At 36.9% G+C, this 13,740-nt stretch overlaps 1 protein-coding gene across 1 annotated transcript in view; it reads right to left on the minus strand.

Annotated features, from left to right (window-relative positions):
* Positions 1–13,740, minus strand: part of APP (amyloid beta precursor protein) — a 210,383-nt gene that overhangs the window by 28,508 nt on the left and 168,135 nt on the right. The gene's annotated exons all lie outside the window — the stretch shown is intronic.

Raw genomic sequence — 13,740 nt, forward strand, 5'->3', positions numbered from 1 at the left:
GAAAACATGTTATTTTGTCACTGTAAGTTTGTCTACTTTTTATTGGCGTACAACACTGTTTATAATGTTGGACTCTGTCATACTTAACTCAGCCCTATGGCATAGCTACAATGAGAGGAATTTTAATGCAAAACATCTTTATTTGCTACTCTGGAACATAAACAATTCATTAATTATCTTTCAAATCATGATTTAGTTCATAGTTAATTATTTAAAATTTCCAAAAATAGTTATAGCATTTCTTTGCTATGTTTTCTTTTGATGGAGGGTATCTACCAGACAAAAAGCTCTGCTTTCACTATCATGTGCAAGACTCTTGAATTTGCTTAAAAAGCAACTTGAAAATTGGCAGTTACAATTTTGTTAGTTCTATAAATCAATTGAAGGTCTTAAACCAGTTTAAAAAAGAAATGCACACAAAACACCTCTTCTAAATACAAATTAAGACACCATCAAATTACATGCCATAGTTTCACCCCAAGGCCAAAATTCCCTTTTAAAACCACATCTACGTGACAGAATGCATATTGATTCAGCAAACACAGGTTTGGGAACCAATTCAAATAAACTGGTACAAGAGCAGAGTCTTATTGCCTCGTAATCATCATCTTATCAGTCACCATTGAGTCTGAACTGAACATGTGGTTTTCCCAAAATTACAGTTGCTTTTGAGCATGTGCTTTCAAAATGACAAATTAAAAAGTGTCAGAAACTTCCTTATTTTTCTCGATGGCAGAAATTATGTGCCTGAGTCATAGTGATTGCTTCATTTGCATGTGCATGCATATTATCTTACACTACTTTTAAGAAAGTTTATGTCATGCAAATGTTTTATGTCACAATTAGGATTACTAAGAACAATTACACAATCATTTATAATAAGGCACGTGATAAGATGTAACATGGTTAGATGCAGCTTTCAGTTGTGTACCTACTTCATGGGCTAATTCAATATGTCACAGTTCATAATCTTCAACACAGGCATGTGCCCAAAGGAGTTGCACAGATGTAATGTAGTCAGGTTTTAACTAAATTTGAATGTCTGCATCTTGTCAGCTGTATGAATCAAAACCCCCCAAACTGGTAAGTATGAAAACAAGACCTCCTTAAGGGCTTTGCCTTGGTGAATAGTTAAAACAAAATAAAATATTATTTACCTGAATACCTGCATTTATATTAGAGCTCCTATATAAACTGACAATACATAGTTCTAACCAATAGTTATGCAGGTAGCATTGCCACAAACTTAATGCAAATGAATAGATGTATTTCACATTCAGAAAGCAAATCTATTTCTCCATAAGTCACCTCTACTGAGACACTCTCTAAATAAGGGTTTATGTAAGCAGCTCCAAAATGTAAAGTGAGAATGTGAGCACAAATAGGGATTTGAGAGGTGACTTTTTTGGTCCAATGTGCAGTCTGTACCTGCAGTGAATGCAAATTCTACAAAGTTAGAAAGGTATGTAAGTCACTTATATATCCTGTGGGGTAATAACTTACTGCATCAAGTAGGATTTTCTCCTCTGAGGTGAAAGGAAAGAATATGCCAGAAAATACAGTGGACATTTCCTCCAGCCTGTGCTCAAATTAGAGGAAATTTCAAGCACGTGCTTAAATTTAATCACACTGAAGTCTGCACCTAACCAGAAAGAGCTAAGCTCCACTGAATTCCAAGCATTTAATTACTCTAAGGTGCCTTGCTGAATCGAGTATCGTAAGATTATAATGCAACATACTACTAGATGTCATAATTATGACATTATCAAGTTGCAAAACACAATTATGTGGTGTTCAGTGTTGAACTAATACATTTTAATAGTACAAGTCAAATATAATTTAGAGAGCAACGCTGCTGAGAACTTTATGGAAAGTGACCTGCCTACTTGAAGGTGTGAGTGGCTTTTTTACCTGTATGCTTTGAAGACGATGATAAAAGAAAAATGTGCTAGATCAGTCCTGCGAAGTACTGTAAATGAACCCAACCTATAATGTTCAGATCTATATGGACAAAGAAATGCGATCACCCCATCAGATTTAAGCTTGTTGTGTTCTGCAGGCTAGGCTAGCCTTTGAAATTACACCACAGGTCTTCTCATCTGGAAACTTTTATAGTGCAACACATCTCTATTAGGGTGAAACTGAGACTGAAAGAGCAAGAACCATGGAAAACAGTATTTCATAGTTCTTACCTTCTGTCCTTTAGAGACACTAAGGCAAAAGTAACAGGCAGCAGTATTTTTCAGACTTCAAAAATGTCTTAAGTGTATGAAAATCTTTCAGTAAGTTAAAAAGCCTTTTCAAGTTCTCAGAAAAGAAACATTTTAAAATATCATGAAACAGCAGACTTAAGAAATTTTTCCTAGAAACAAGTTAAAAAAAGAACCATTCCATAGCCTTTAAAAACACTCCATTGTCTAAGAACTGAACTTTAAAGGAAATACACCTCTGAACTTGAGAATGACTAGTATTTAGAACCATATTTAAAAGAATGTCTGTAACATAAAAATAATGCTTCTAAGATATATATCTAAAAATCACAACTTTATCGCTTTCATTTTTTCGATTTCTTGCTGCTTGTGTTCCTTCAGCATATATGGACTTCAATGCTTCCCGAATCACATAAGGAAAGCAACCTAAATAAGTCTCGTCCTGTAAAGAGGTACATGTAATAATGTTCCAGTTAGATTTGATTTGCAGACTGTATTTGACTTAAATCATTAAAAAAAAAAAGATGTTTAACTTAGATACAGATTAATTGTCCTGTGGGCAGATCATGTTATAACAAATTTTCTGGTAGTAAGCAGTGTTCAAAGCATGAGAAAGCTTGGAAAATCCAATTCAGCAAAACACTTACAAGCTTGCTTTATTACCTTGTAATGATTAATTTCTATAAGAACTAGTTTTTTCATTAGAGAAGGACCTCAATGGAAATTTATTTTTGTACGTGGCTGTGTGATTTCAGGGAGGTTTGAGGTGAGTTTCATAAGGCACATGAGAATTTTCACACCACTACCTCAAGGAAGTACCAGAATCATCCATCTTCCATTTTTTTCCAGAGCCTGCCATAAACCTCTTGAAATTTTGCCTTCTTCTGTAAGAAGGCCGGTATGGCATTCTTTACCTTCAGTGAAAGAACACTGTAATTACTATAAACCATTCGCTACATAACAGCTAAATAAATTAACTATTAGCTGAAATTAAATATTGATATACAGCTAGAGGTAGCTACATATTTTTAATTTTTTTAAAATATTTAATAGCCATTCATCTAACTCATGACTGCATTTCCCCTTTAGTTAAAAGCAGAGTATTAAAGTTTGTGGGATAGAATAACAACAGAAGCTTGCATTATCTCTGAAAAAAAAGTACTTAAATAGAAATGAAAGACAATGTTCCTCCCTTTCATGACTTCAAGCCTTTTTGTCCAGTTCTTTTGTCTCCTTCCCTCCTGCTCACATCCTCCTCATTAAACTTGGTTAAATTAATAATCTTGTCTAAGAAATATAATTCACCATTCACAGTCTCAAAAGCTCAGGATTAAAAATGCAGAAAACCCCTACTTCAATATCACAGCACTCCTTTCCATAATAAATTTGAATAGAACATAGCTTTTTGTAAACAGAGCCCGATGTTTTATTTATATATATATATACATATACACAGAGTTCTAGTATGTGAAACGTTTCTCTCTGGGTAAGATGATGGCAACCTAACATCAATTTAGACAAAACAGAACTAAAAAATACCTGGGGAAAAAAGTGAATTGACACTCTGTCCCATGATCACAAACGTATATTGCATATCGTCATTCTGATCCACATACAGCACTGTGTTAAAAACTCCAAGTCAAATTTGACTCCATAATTGGGTCAAATTCAAAATGAATTGCTTCAAAATAGGCAGATGAGTCAGCATTCAATACTCCACCCAAGTACACGTAATTACGTAAGTTAAAAGGCTTATAAGTGAAACTGCCCTACAAAAAGCAATTATATGAAAAACAGTTAAAGAATTTTATTGTCATATTTTCATATAAAAATAATTTACTTGATTTATTTGTAAGGTATTTAATTATATCAGCCTTATTTGCTGATAAAGATGATGAGATTATTTGCCACCCTTATAACACATAGTAAAACTCAATACTAGGGTACAACCTAAAACTCTTTCTAACACCTGGAAGAAGTCAGTTACCCATTATTTTCTGTAAATACTTCTACACGTCAGAGTACAAATCCCACATAATTTTTTGATCTGTACTGAGTTCTTCAGGCATCCTGGAAACCATTAAATAATACATAAAAAAAATATAAATCCTGATATTTTTAAGCTTTTAACAAGTTTTTAATTTGTTGTACCTGATTCCCTTGGTCACAAGAGAGCATCGTAGATTTGACTCACTTGTAGTAATCTAAATCAGAATTCACCTAAGCTGAACTGTACAGCATCTGCTTCAGGCAAAATATATTTTGCCTATTTATTAACTCCAGTTTTAGCCCTTGATGGGCTAAATGTAACTTGGGTTGTCTGAGTATTCTAAAGAAACCTGTTCATTAAACAGAGCAAATATATACATTAAGTGGGGTACGGCCTATTCTGACAGCTTTTTACAGCATTTTTCATATCCACAATCTAATAGCAGGAAGCAGAGAAGCGAGAGGACTGTAGCCCCACCTAGCAAGAACTATTGAGGAAAACACATTTTTCAATTAAATTAGGCATATGAGAATCACACAGCAGGAGAAAGCTGTGCTGATGAAAAATTGCTTCATTTGTAATCCCATGTGCATGGGAACTGAACTGTTAGGAGATTACTGCCACGTTTCCATCAATCCAGATGTTCTGCAAAGTCACATATCTTCAGCAATTCTTTTCTCTCTCTCTATCCCAGTAATGAGAACTTGCCTGGCAAGAATACATCACATACTCTTGACCATAAGAAGTACCTGTGAATTTTCACTGAGCACAACTAAAGAGGAAGTCATGCTCAAACAGAGCAAAACCGAGCACATCATTGCCATGAGAGGCATATTTAGCCCTGCCCCTCAAGATGCCTGCCTATGGTTATGCATTTCAGACTTCAGTGTTGAAATTCCTCTGGATAACAATTCCCAAGACTTACTTTGGAACAGCAACTGACTCCTTAGCAGTACAAACAGAATATCAAGTACATACAGCTTTTGCAGACAGTGTAACTGGTTCTCAGTGGATACCTGCAATCTGCTAGCACTTAAGAATTAAGATGATTAATTCGCTTCTTCTACAACCTAACACTCCTTATTAGGATTCTGATCTTAGGCGGAATTAACACAGAATGACACAACTGTTTTTCCAAACCAAGTAATTAGGAAAAGAAAATCTGTCATGCAACAGCATGAAGCTCTTGTTGGAGTGATTGTGCTCCTTCAATTTTGGGCTGCTTCAGCACTCATGGACACGAACATCAGTAACTCTATTTAAGATGACAGGAAGAGGAGTTTGGCTGAGCTGATTTGGTCTCCATTAATTGACAAAGGTTGGGACAGATGAGTGCAGCAGACCTTTCATCACTCCAAACTCCAAAACCTTTTTGGATCAATCGTGGACCCTCTACATTATGCATTTCAAATATAACTTTTGCCTTTTATAGTCACACATATCCAAGAATTAAATTGCCCACATATTTTAGCCAATAAATCAAGAATTTTTTTCAATAACTAAGCATACTGACGTTTCCATGAATGGGCAGAGTTTCAGCAAGCTAGTGCCTCTCCAGCTGAATGGAAGCTATACATTCGCAAAGTCAGGTTCTTCCGAGCTAACCTTCTCTCAGATCATATTTGCAAGCTGGACAACTTCAAGATTTTTTCAGACTTGTTATCCATCTGAATGATGAATCTGATGAAAGAATGACATTTTAAATTTTGCACATGATGACCTAACTTATTAATTCCTTGAAGTATAATGGCAGAAGCAATTATAAAAATATTAAATTAAAAAAAATATTTCAGGCTAGGGTAACAGAAAGGATGCAGAATAGAGACTTCAAGAAAGATCTACCAATACAGGAGAAAGTGCTGTAGCCATTGGCTCCTGAAGAAAATCAAAACAACTTCCCCTGCTAAAGGATGAATTATTTAGAATGGAAAGATTTAATTATCCAGTGGAATAGCGGTCACCCTGTAGTGCCACTCTGTCCTGGTTTCAGTTAGGACAGAGTTAATCTTCCTCCTAGTAGCTGGCAGGGTGCTATGTTTTGGATTAGGATGAGAAGAGCGCTGATAACATGCTGATGTTTTAATTGTTGTAGAGCAGTGCTTACACCAAGCCAAGGACTTTTCAGCTTCTCGCTCTGTCCTGCTAGCGAGCAGGCTAGGGGTGCAGCAGGAGCTGGGAGGGGACAGACCCAGGACAGCTGACCCAAACTGGCCAAAGGGGTATTCCATACCATCTGACATCATGCTAAACAATATATAGGGGTGGCTAGCCGGGGTGGAGGGGGGGCCGGCTGCTCGGGGATAGGCTGGACATCGGTCAACGGGTGGTGAGCAATTGCATTGTGCATCACTTATTTCGTACACATTATTATTATTAATACTATTATTATTATTGTTATTATTTTTCCTGTCTTAATAAACTGTCTTTATCTCAACTCACAGGCTTCACTTTCCTGTTTCTCTCCCCCATCCCAGAGAGAGAGGGGGGAGGGTGAGCGAACGGCTGTGTGGTGTTTGGCTGCCAGCCGGGCTAAACCACAACACACTCTCACAACATTTAAAAATTACTTCGGTCATAAGCTGCAAGTCAGTAATTATTATCAGAAGTTCCTCTTTTCCAATTCTAACACTTGGATCACTAGGCCAACTTTCTGAAATGTGCATCTGAAATGGAACAGTATTTTTCAAACAAGGAAAAATATTCTCTTAATAAACTTTTGTGAGACCTTCCTATTCCCATCAATTTTCTGAAAAGCAGATTAAAAATAAGATACCCCATATCTTCCCTGATGACAAAAGCACCCCAATCCAAAGCCTTGTGAAGGCATTAATCTCTTTCACTGTATCTGCAGACCTGGAGAAAGCTGGTTCCTTTACTGCCTGTAGTCATTTTCACAATATTTATGAGATTAAAAGAGGGCTTGTGCACACAAAATCTGGATTCATATCTTTCCCAAAGAACATTAGTGCTCATGACCAGATACAATAGACCATTTAGCTACAAAAGATGGGGAGGATATAGTATGCTACTAATGAAAGCATTTGAGAACATCAATGTCAGTGAAGTGCATTTATATCTATTTTAATCATCTTCTATTCTCTGCCTAATTTTCTATGACAGTTAAATAAGCTGGACAGAAAATAAGAGATGCTTAGAAGAGGAAAATGTTGGATCTGTTTCCTGGATTTTTTTTCCTTTTCTCCGAAGCTGCAGCAAAGGACATATTTTACTAGCTGATAGAGCTGAGTCTCCAACCTGGAGTAGTAACCGAGGCTCATCAGATCTTCCAAGCTGCTGAACAGTGTGCAGAACTTACAAAGTCTCAGCATGATACAACTGTTGGTCCTGCTGGCAACTACCTTTGCCTATTAAAATGCAACATAGTAAAGGAAGACATTGGTTGATTCCCCTCATAAAGAGAATGCATCACCTTGCTCCAACAAACAGCTCAATGGTATCTTATCGTCATATTTAAAACATTAGAAAAATACTTTAGACAGCGAACAAGGTGGCAAAACTGGCTTAGTAAATACCATGAGCTTATGATGTTCCAGAAAACAAGCTAGCCAAATTCATCGCTAAAACCAATGTCCTTGGGTGGAAGAGGTCTTAACTGCTTATCAAGTAGTCCAGCTGGTCCGTATCATGTCAGTATTTAAGCATACAAAAACACCCTAAATGATGTGTAAAGCTTAACCTAGAATTCACTTGCTTTTGTGGAAGAGCTCCATGCTGTCTTTAGTCCATGGCCCAACAATATATTTTTTTTGCTAGAGTTCTAACAAATCATCTATTCAATGGAATGCTACAGGGCTTCAAGGAAGATTAAAAGTAAATAATCACTGCACAGAAAATTCAAATTTTTCATTGGAAAGCTACAGGTATCAGATATGCACAGACATGTCAAATCAACTACAGGGAGAGTACAATTACAGCACAGGCATAGTTAGTGCAGGAAGTCACTCCAGGGTACTTGTGCAAAACCACATTCTTTGAAGGCTGCATTCAATTGTTTGTTCCAGTCACATTATCCCCTTGGTCAAAGGCAGCAGAGCAGAACTGGAGGAACAGAAAGCCAATATGATACAGCCCAGATGCACTAAAAGAGTAATCTGAAAACTAGGTGGGATTTACAGTACCGTTAGGTTAAGACCTGCACATAATTGTGCTACTTCCAGAAGATCTGTTTTGATTTTACTGAGAAATTTCTCTATGGTGTAGGAATGCCCATCCAATCTGAATAGAAGAATTGCTTCCAAGGAAAAACATGCCAGTTTTAAGGAGATGAGTGTGGAAACATAACACAATTTGGCAAAGATGACATTTCCTTGCATCCAAAATCAGAGACACTCCTTCTTAAGAACTAGCCAAGTGCCTAGGGCAATTTAGAAACTACACTTCCAGATGACAAATGTGACCTCCAGAATGGCAGAAAGTATAAAACTTAACAGGAATTGTCCAACATTCCTCAATTACAGATTTTTATAACTACTGCATCTGCATATTGGATTTGTGGATGTTTATTTTTTCCTGGGTAAAAAGTTCAACTCCATTTGACTCCTTTGAGAAGACAAGAAGAAATACTAACTGGAAAGTATGGATAATTAAAACCAGAAAGGAATTGCTTCAGAAAAACAACTCTACCTCTCTAGATTCCCAGTCCTCAGAATGCTGCTCTGCCTCTTCATCTAATTGTAGACAGTGACTCTATTTAACAACCAAGTTGACCTCTTCAGTGCCTATCTCAAGAAAACTCAGAAACCATGCTTACCGTAGCAAGTATTGAAGTGGAACAAGCCAGTAAATAAAGATGACTGAGACAATCCTTAACAAATGTCAGCTAAAATACTACTGCAGACAGACCTGGAAGGTTTAAATTGACTGAATTAAGGTTTGTCAACTGGTGCAAAACCCCAACTGTCCTTAGGATGAGTACCAGTGATGACAATTCATCCTTTATGCTGATTCACTAAACTTGGCCTGTTCCAGTACGGAAAAATCCTAGAGTGCTTATTCATTTACCACCCATGGTTCAGCATCGCTGTTCTTCTTCAACAACAAAAAAGTAAGACTCTGTAACCATCCTGATACGTGACATGAATTGCACTAAACAGCTATTCCCAGTACTTGCATTTTTAGATTTATAGGAAGACTAAAACTACTTCCCAACTTTTAACTGTCTCCATGACAAACGAGCAATTTCAAGAACCCCCTTAATATGTATGTTCTAGTGTTAATGCAACAAAATTGCATCATAAGGTAATTAGTGTTTTGCCTTGATTTATGAACTATACCATTCCAATACCACAGGTAACCTTACAACATCATTTTAAAAGCTATTGGCAGATTTAACACATGTAAACTTCCCTTTATTATTCTGTTACCTCAACATGGCAACCCTACTTCAAATAAAGGTGCAGAAATCCTAAGCATCACTTCAATGATTCTGAATATCATTTCTGAAGATGGACTTCTCGCCCTTCAGTTATATCTTAAGGCAGGAATTGTACAGAAGAGTTACAGAAAAAATGAGAGACACCAAGAAGTCCCAATGCAGACTGAAAGACATTAGTGATTACATATTCAAATCACAACATTTTAAGGGGGGGGGCGGGGGATGAGGGCAAAAATCACAAAAGAAATGGCACTAATCAGAACAGATACAGAATTTGCTTTTGTGAAGCTCTCTAGGGCGTGTTTTGATTCTGCAATATATATCACCAAATCACAGTGGCTATCATTTTGGACTGTAAACCCACAGCAAATAGCTAATACCCTCAAAACTTCTAAAGAAGTGTACCACAGAATGAACAGAGAACAGTATCCTAATTCAACTCATGGCAAGAAACGCAGTGAGACTGTGGACTGACTGCAGGTCAAAATCAGCAGCTAGAAACAGGTAATCAACAATTAGTTTGATAAATGCAGAAAGACCATATGTAGCTCAGGTATCAATAACTCTGCCCACCACAGGTAGTCCAGACTACATGCAAAGATGAAGACTGACAGGTATAGGGACCTAATGGTTCAAGAGAAAGGGTTAAAAGAAAGCTAGTCTTCAGACATCTTTAGTCTGTAGCTCATCCTATATTTACAGCTGTCAAGCTTTTTCCAAAAATACTTAAAAAAATCTTCACAGAAAGCTGTGAACAAAATGTCAAGAGGCAATATTCTCTTGGTCAAATTTTGTTACGCTAAGGTGGTGCATACAAATACTTCAAACAGCACATGAGCCACAGCACTCTATGCATTTGAATTCAGTCAATGATCTGGAGTCTGCCTGTGTTTGTCCGCTCCTCCTGCTATATAACACGAGCATACTGCAGAACAGGATAGGTGCAGTAGAACAGAATAATGAAATAACAATAGCTCGATTTTATTTGTCAAGGGACAAATGAAATCATATTCTCTTACTTATTACTTGCTTACAACTGAATCGTTCAGGGTTAGTTATGACACTGCTGAGTAGGCGGTGCTGAATATTTCATCGGTGGTAGGCTAGAAAACATGGATTTGAGGACATCAGCTTGGAAACAGCGCAGCAAAGACAGAATTAAAAATTCAGCTCTTGGCCTACCCATTTGACTAATACACAAAGCTCTGATGTAGCTTCTCGTTCAGAAGCTGTTCCTGCTGTGCCACTCCCAGCAATAAATTGCCTTTTACATACATGGATAAGCAGCCTAATCAAATAAGGATTTAAAGCAGGATGTGCTAAAAGGAACTGCTGATTTCTCCTAAAGTCTGCCATTGTTCTTTCTGAGGTTTTATGCATATTAAGAGTACAGGAGATTTATCAGAGGGAAAAGGTGAGTACAAATACCAAGGTAGCCAAATAATCTGCTCACCTGCAGTGTGCAAATATCTCTTCTCAGATTTTTTAGGCCACTGTCTTATTGATGGGGCATACTCCTCTTCTCTGTGAGGAATACCACTTAACACCAAGGACTACATCATTTGCAGAGGGTGACCTGGTGTGTAGCATATTTGCATTACTGTCCTTTGAGAAATCATTTGCAGCCAGAATGCCAAATGGTCTCCTACACAAGCCACCTGCATATGTTTTCTAGTCTCCATCATAAAAGTCATGGTCAGACAGACCTCTCCAGGCAACTATTACACAGATCCTTTACTCCCCTCACCCAATATGTAAGCAAGAGAGGCAGCAGTATTCTTCCTTACACGTCTTGAATTTTCTGAGACAAAACGTGCCAGTCATCCTAATGTGGCATTTGCACATTACACATTTGTCAAATGCTTAGCAGCAAAAAAAAGCCTTACTTCATGTAAGAGCTGCTTTCTACTCTTCAGAGTACTGTGGGTCTTCCTACATATATCTATACACTCAAGCCATTTTCTGTTTAAGCCAACAGACACCAACAGGTGACAATTTGCAAATAAGGGCTACGAATGTCTGAAGTTTTACCTTAACTTCCTGCCATGGTCTCTGCTGGAGTTCTAAAAACAATTCCAAAAACTTTTAAAAAGGGCTGCTTTTAGTTTAGAAGCTGGATTTGGTATTTCAGATTCTTCACCTTAAAACTATGACCGTAAATCTGCTTTTTAGGTCAGAAGCTTCAAAAATATTCCATATCTAAAAGGAATTCCAAATGTCCAACCGCTGGACTGCATTTCATCTAGTCATGAAGCATTAATTAACAAAACCCTGCAGCTTGCTGAAGCAGAAAATATTCTCCATGCAGTTGGCGTACCCCAGGAACAACTCTACTTTCTGCTTCATACAATTCAACTTCATTGCACAGGATAAAAATCTCAAAAACAACAGACACATTAGAAGTGGGCATCTCATCTTCACACACATTTCCAATGAAAGAACATTACTACTTCCCAGGGATGAACCTTCGATAGTTGACTGTCAGGCAGATATGAGGAAAATTCTAATTTAATATTTAGTTTAGTTTCTGTTAGTATATATATATATATAACATACACATATATATACATATAAGGACCTGAGATTCAAACTTGTCAACAGCTGGTCATGGAGAAACTGTGAAAACGGGGCATAGTATTTCTAGCAATGAGAAAATCTAGTCAAAAGCAGTGCCTTACTTGATATTAGAGGAATTAAACACAAACCATAAATTCACAGGAAACTATATCTTGTTGTCCTGCTGCTCATAGAATCACTTGTTCCACTTGTTTAATCTAGCAAAAAACTACCTTTGTCAGAGCAGTGTCTTCTAAAGCAATGATTATTCAATTCCTCAAGGTGAAAACTGTTCATGAAGAACTCTGTAGTAAAGTGTGGAACTAGAAACCAGAAGCATAATGAACAAAGAAACTCAGCTAGAAAATAAGCCATTTTAGCTAGAAGATAAGCTCTCACAGCAGCCTGAGAAAACTACTTTCATCTACTTTATATGTGATTTATCAGTCAGACATTGTGTGTCTGAGTTAGTTTTACCTAAGTATTTTCCAACTTTTTTGTTGACTTGGACTTTCTAAGTTAATAGTTCCAAAGAAGGTATTTAATGAAACATTTGTCTTTTTAATGATAGCTGTGGTATCTCTTCAGAATGTTACAAAGTGCAATTTAGTATTTTACTTCTTCACAGATTCTACAGCTGTCATAGATCTCCTTTTCCATGGATTTAGGAAGAGTACTGAGGCTAAGAAATTCAGTAATTTCAGAACGGATTTGAAACATGCTCAAAGCTGAAACAGTGCTCAAAGCTAGAAGGACACTGTCTTCTTTATCAGAAAGGAATGACCCCTCTGAATTTTCACTGGAAGTAAGATGTAAAATCAAGCATACAGTCACCATTACCAGCAAGGAGAATGTTGATACTGGAAGAGTATCAACAGAGAAGAGGCAGCTGTCTTCTCATTACTGTAAACTTTTACCTAATATAGCCCAGATCTGATAGTGTTTTCGTTAATTTTTGCTGCCTGGTATCTCCCAATGTAAGAATATATTTTTCATTGCTTCGAATTCTGCAGTGCTTTGAAGAAATTCTACTATACCCAACACCACAAAAAAAATCAAGGTAGGGAAAAAGTATTTAAGAAACTGATAGACTCTTTCTTTGAGATATATCAGCTTCTCTCATCTTATTAGGACATAATATCCTACTAATTTTAGCCTGCTTCTTTCTCCTAAAAATTAGTATTACATTTGAGATTAGGAGTCAGATTTTTGTAAACCACTTAGCAGTTAATAGACTTCTGTTCCCATGTCACTTCAAAGCCTCTGAAATTCCCATTCCCTTTCGGTATTTTGGAGAGAAAAGAAAATTTAGAAGCATGTCCTCAACAACAACCATTAACCGATAATAGAAGAAATTGAAACTTCAAGCAAAAAAACCCAAGGGAACAACAGTGATGGTTAAAAAAAAACCTGACAACTGAGTATCTCCAAAGCCTTACAGTATCAGAATCTCCTTTCCTACAGAAATGATACACTTTCAAATGACCAATAAGGATTTTATTTGAACAGTTCTCCGACTGCAGATAGAGACTGTCGCTTGTGCCTTATAATTGTGAAGCACAAAAACACACGGTGAAGGAGAATTATTA

The sequence above is a fragment of the Cygnus atratus genome, chromosome 1, assembly GCF_013377495.2.
Source record: "Cygnus atratus isolate AKBS03 ecotype Queensland, Australia chromosome 1, CAtr_DNAZoo_HiC_assembly, whole genome shotgun sequence".
NCBI lineage: Eukaryota > Metazoa > Chordata > Aves > Anseriformes > Anatidae > Cygnus > Cygnus atratus.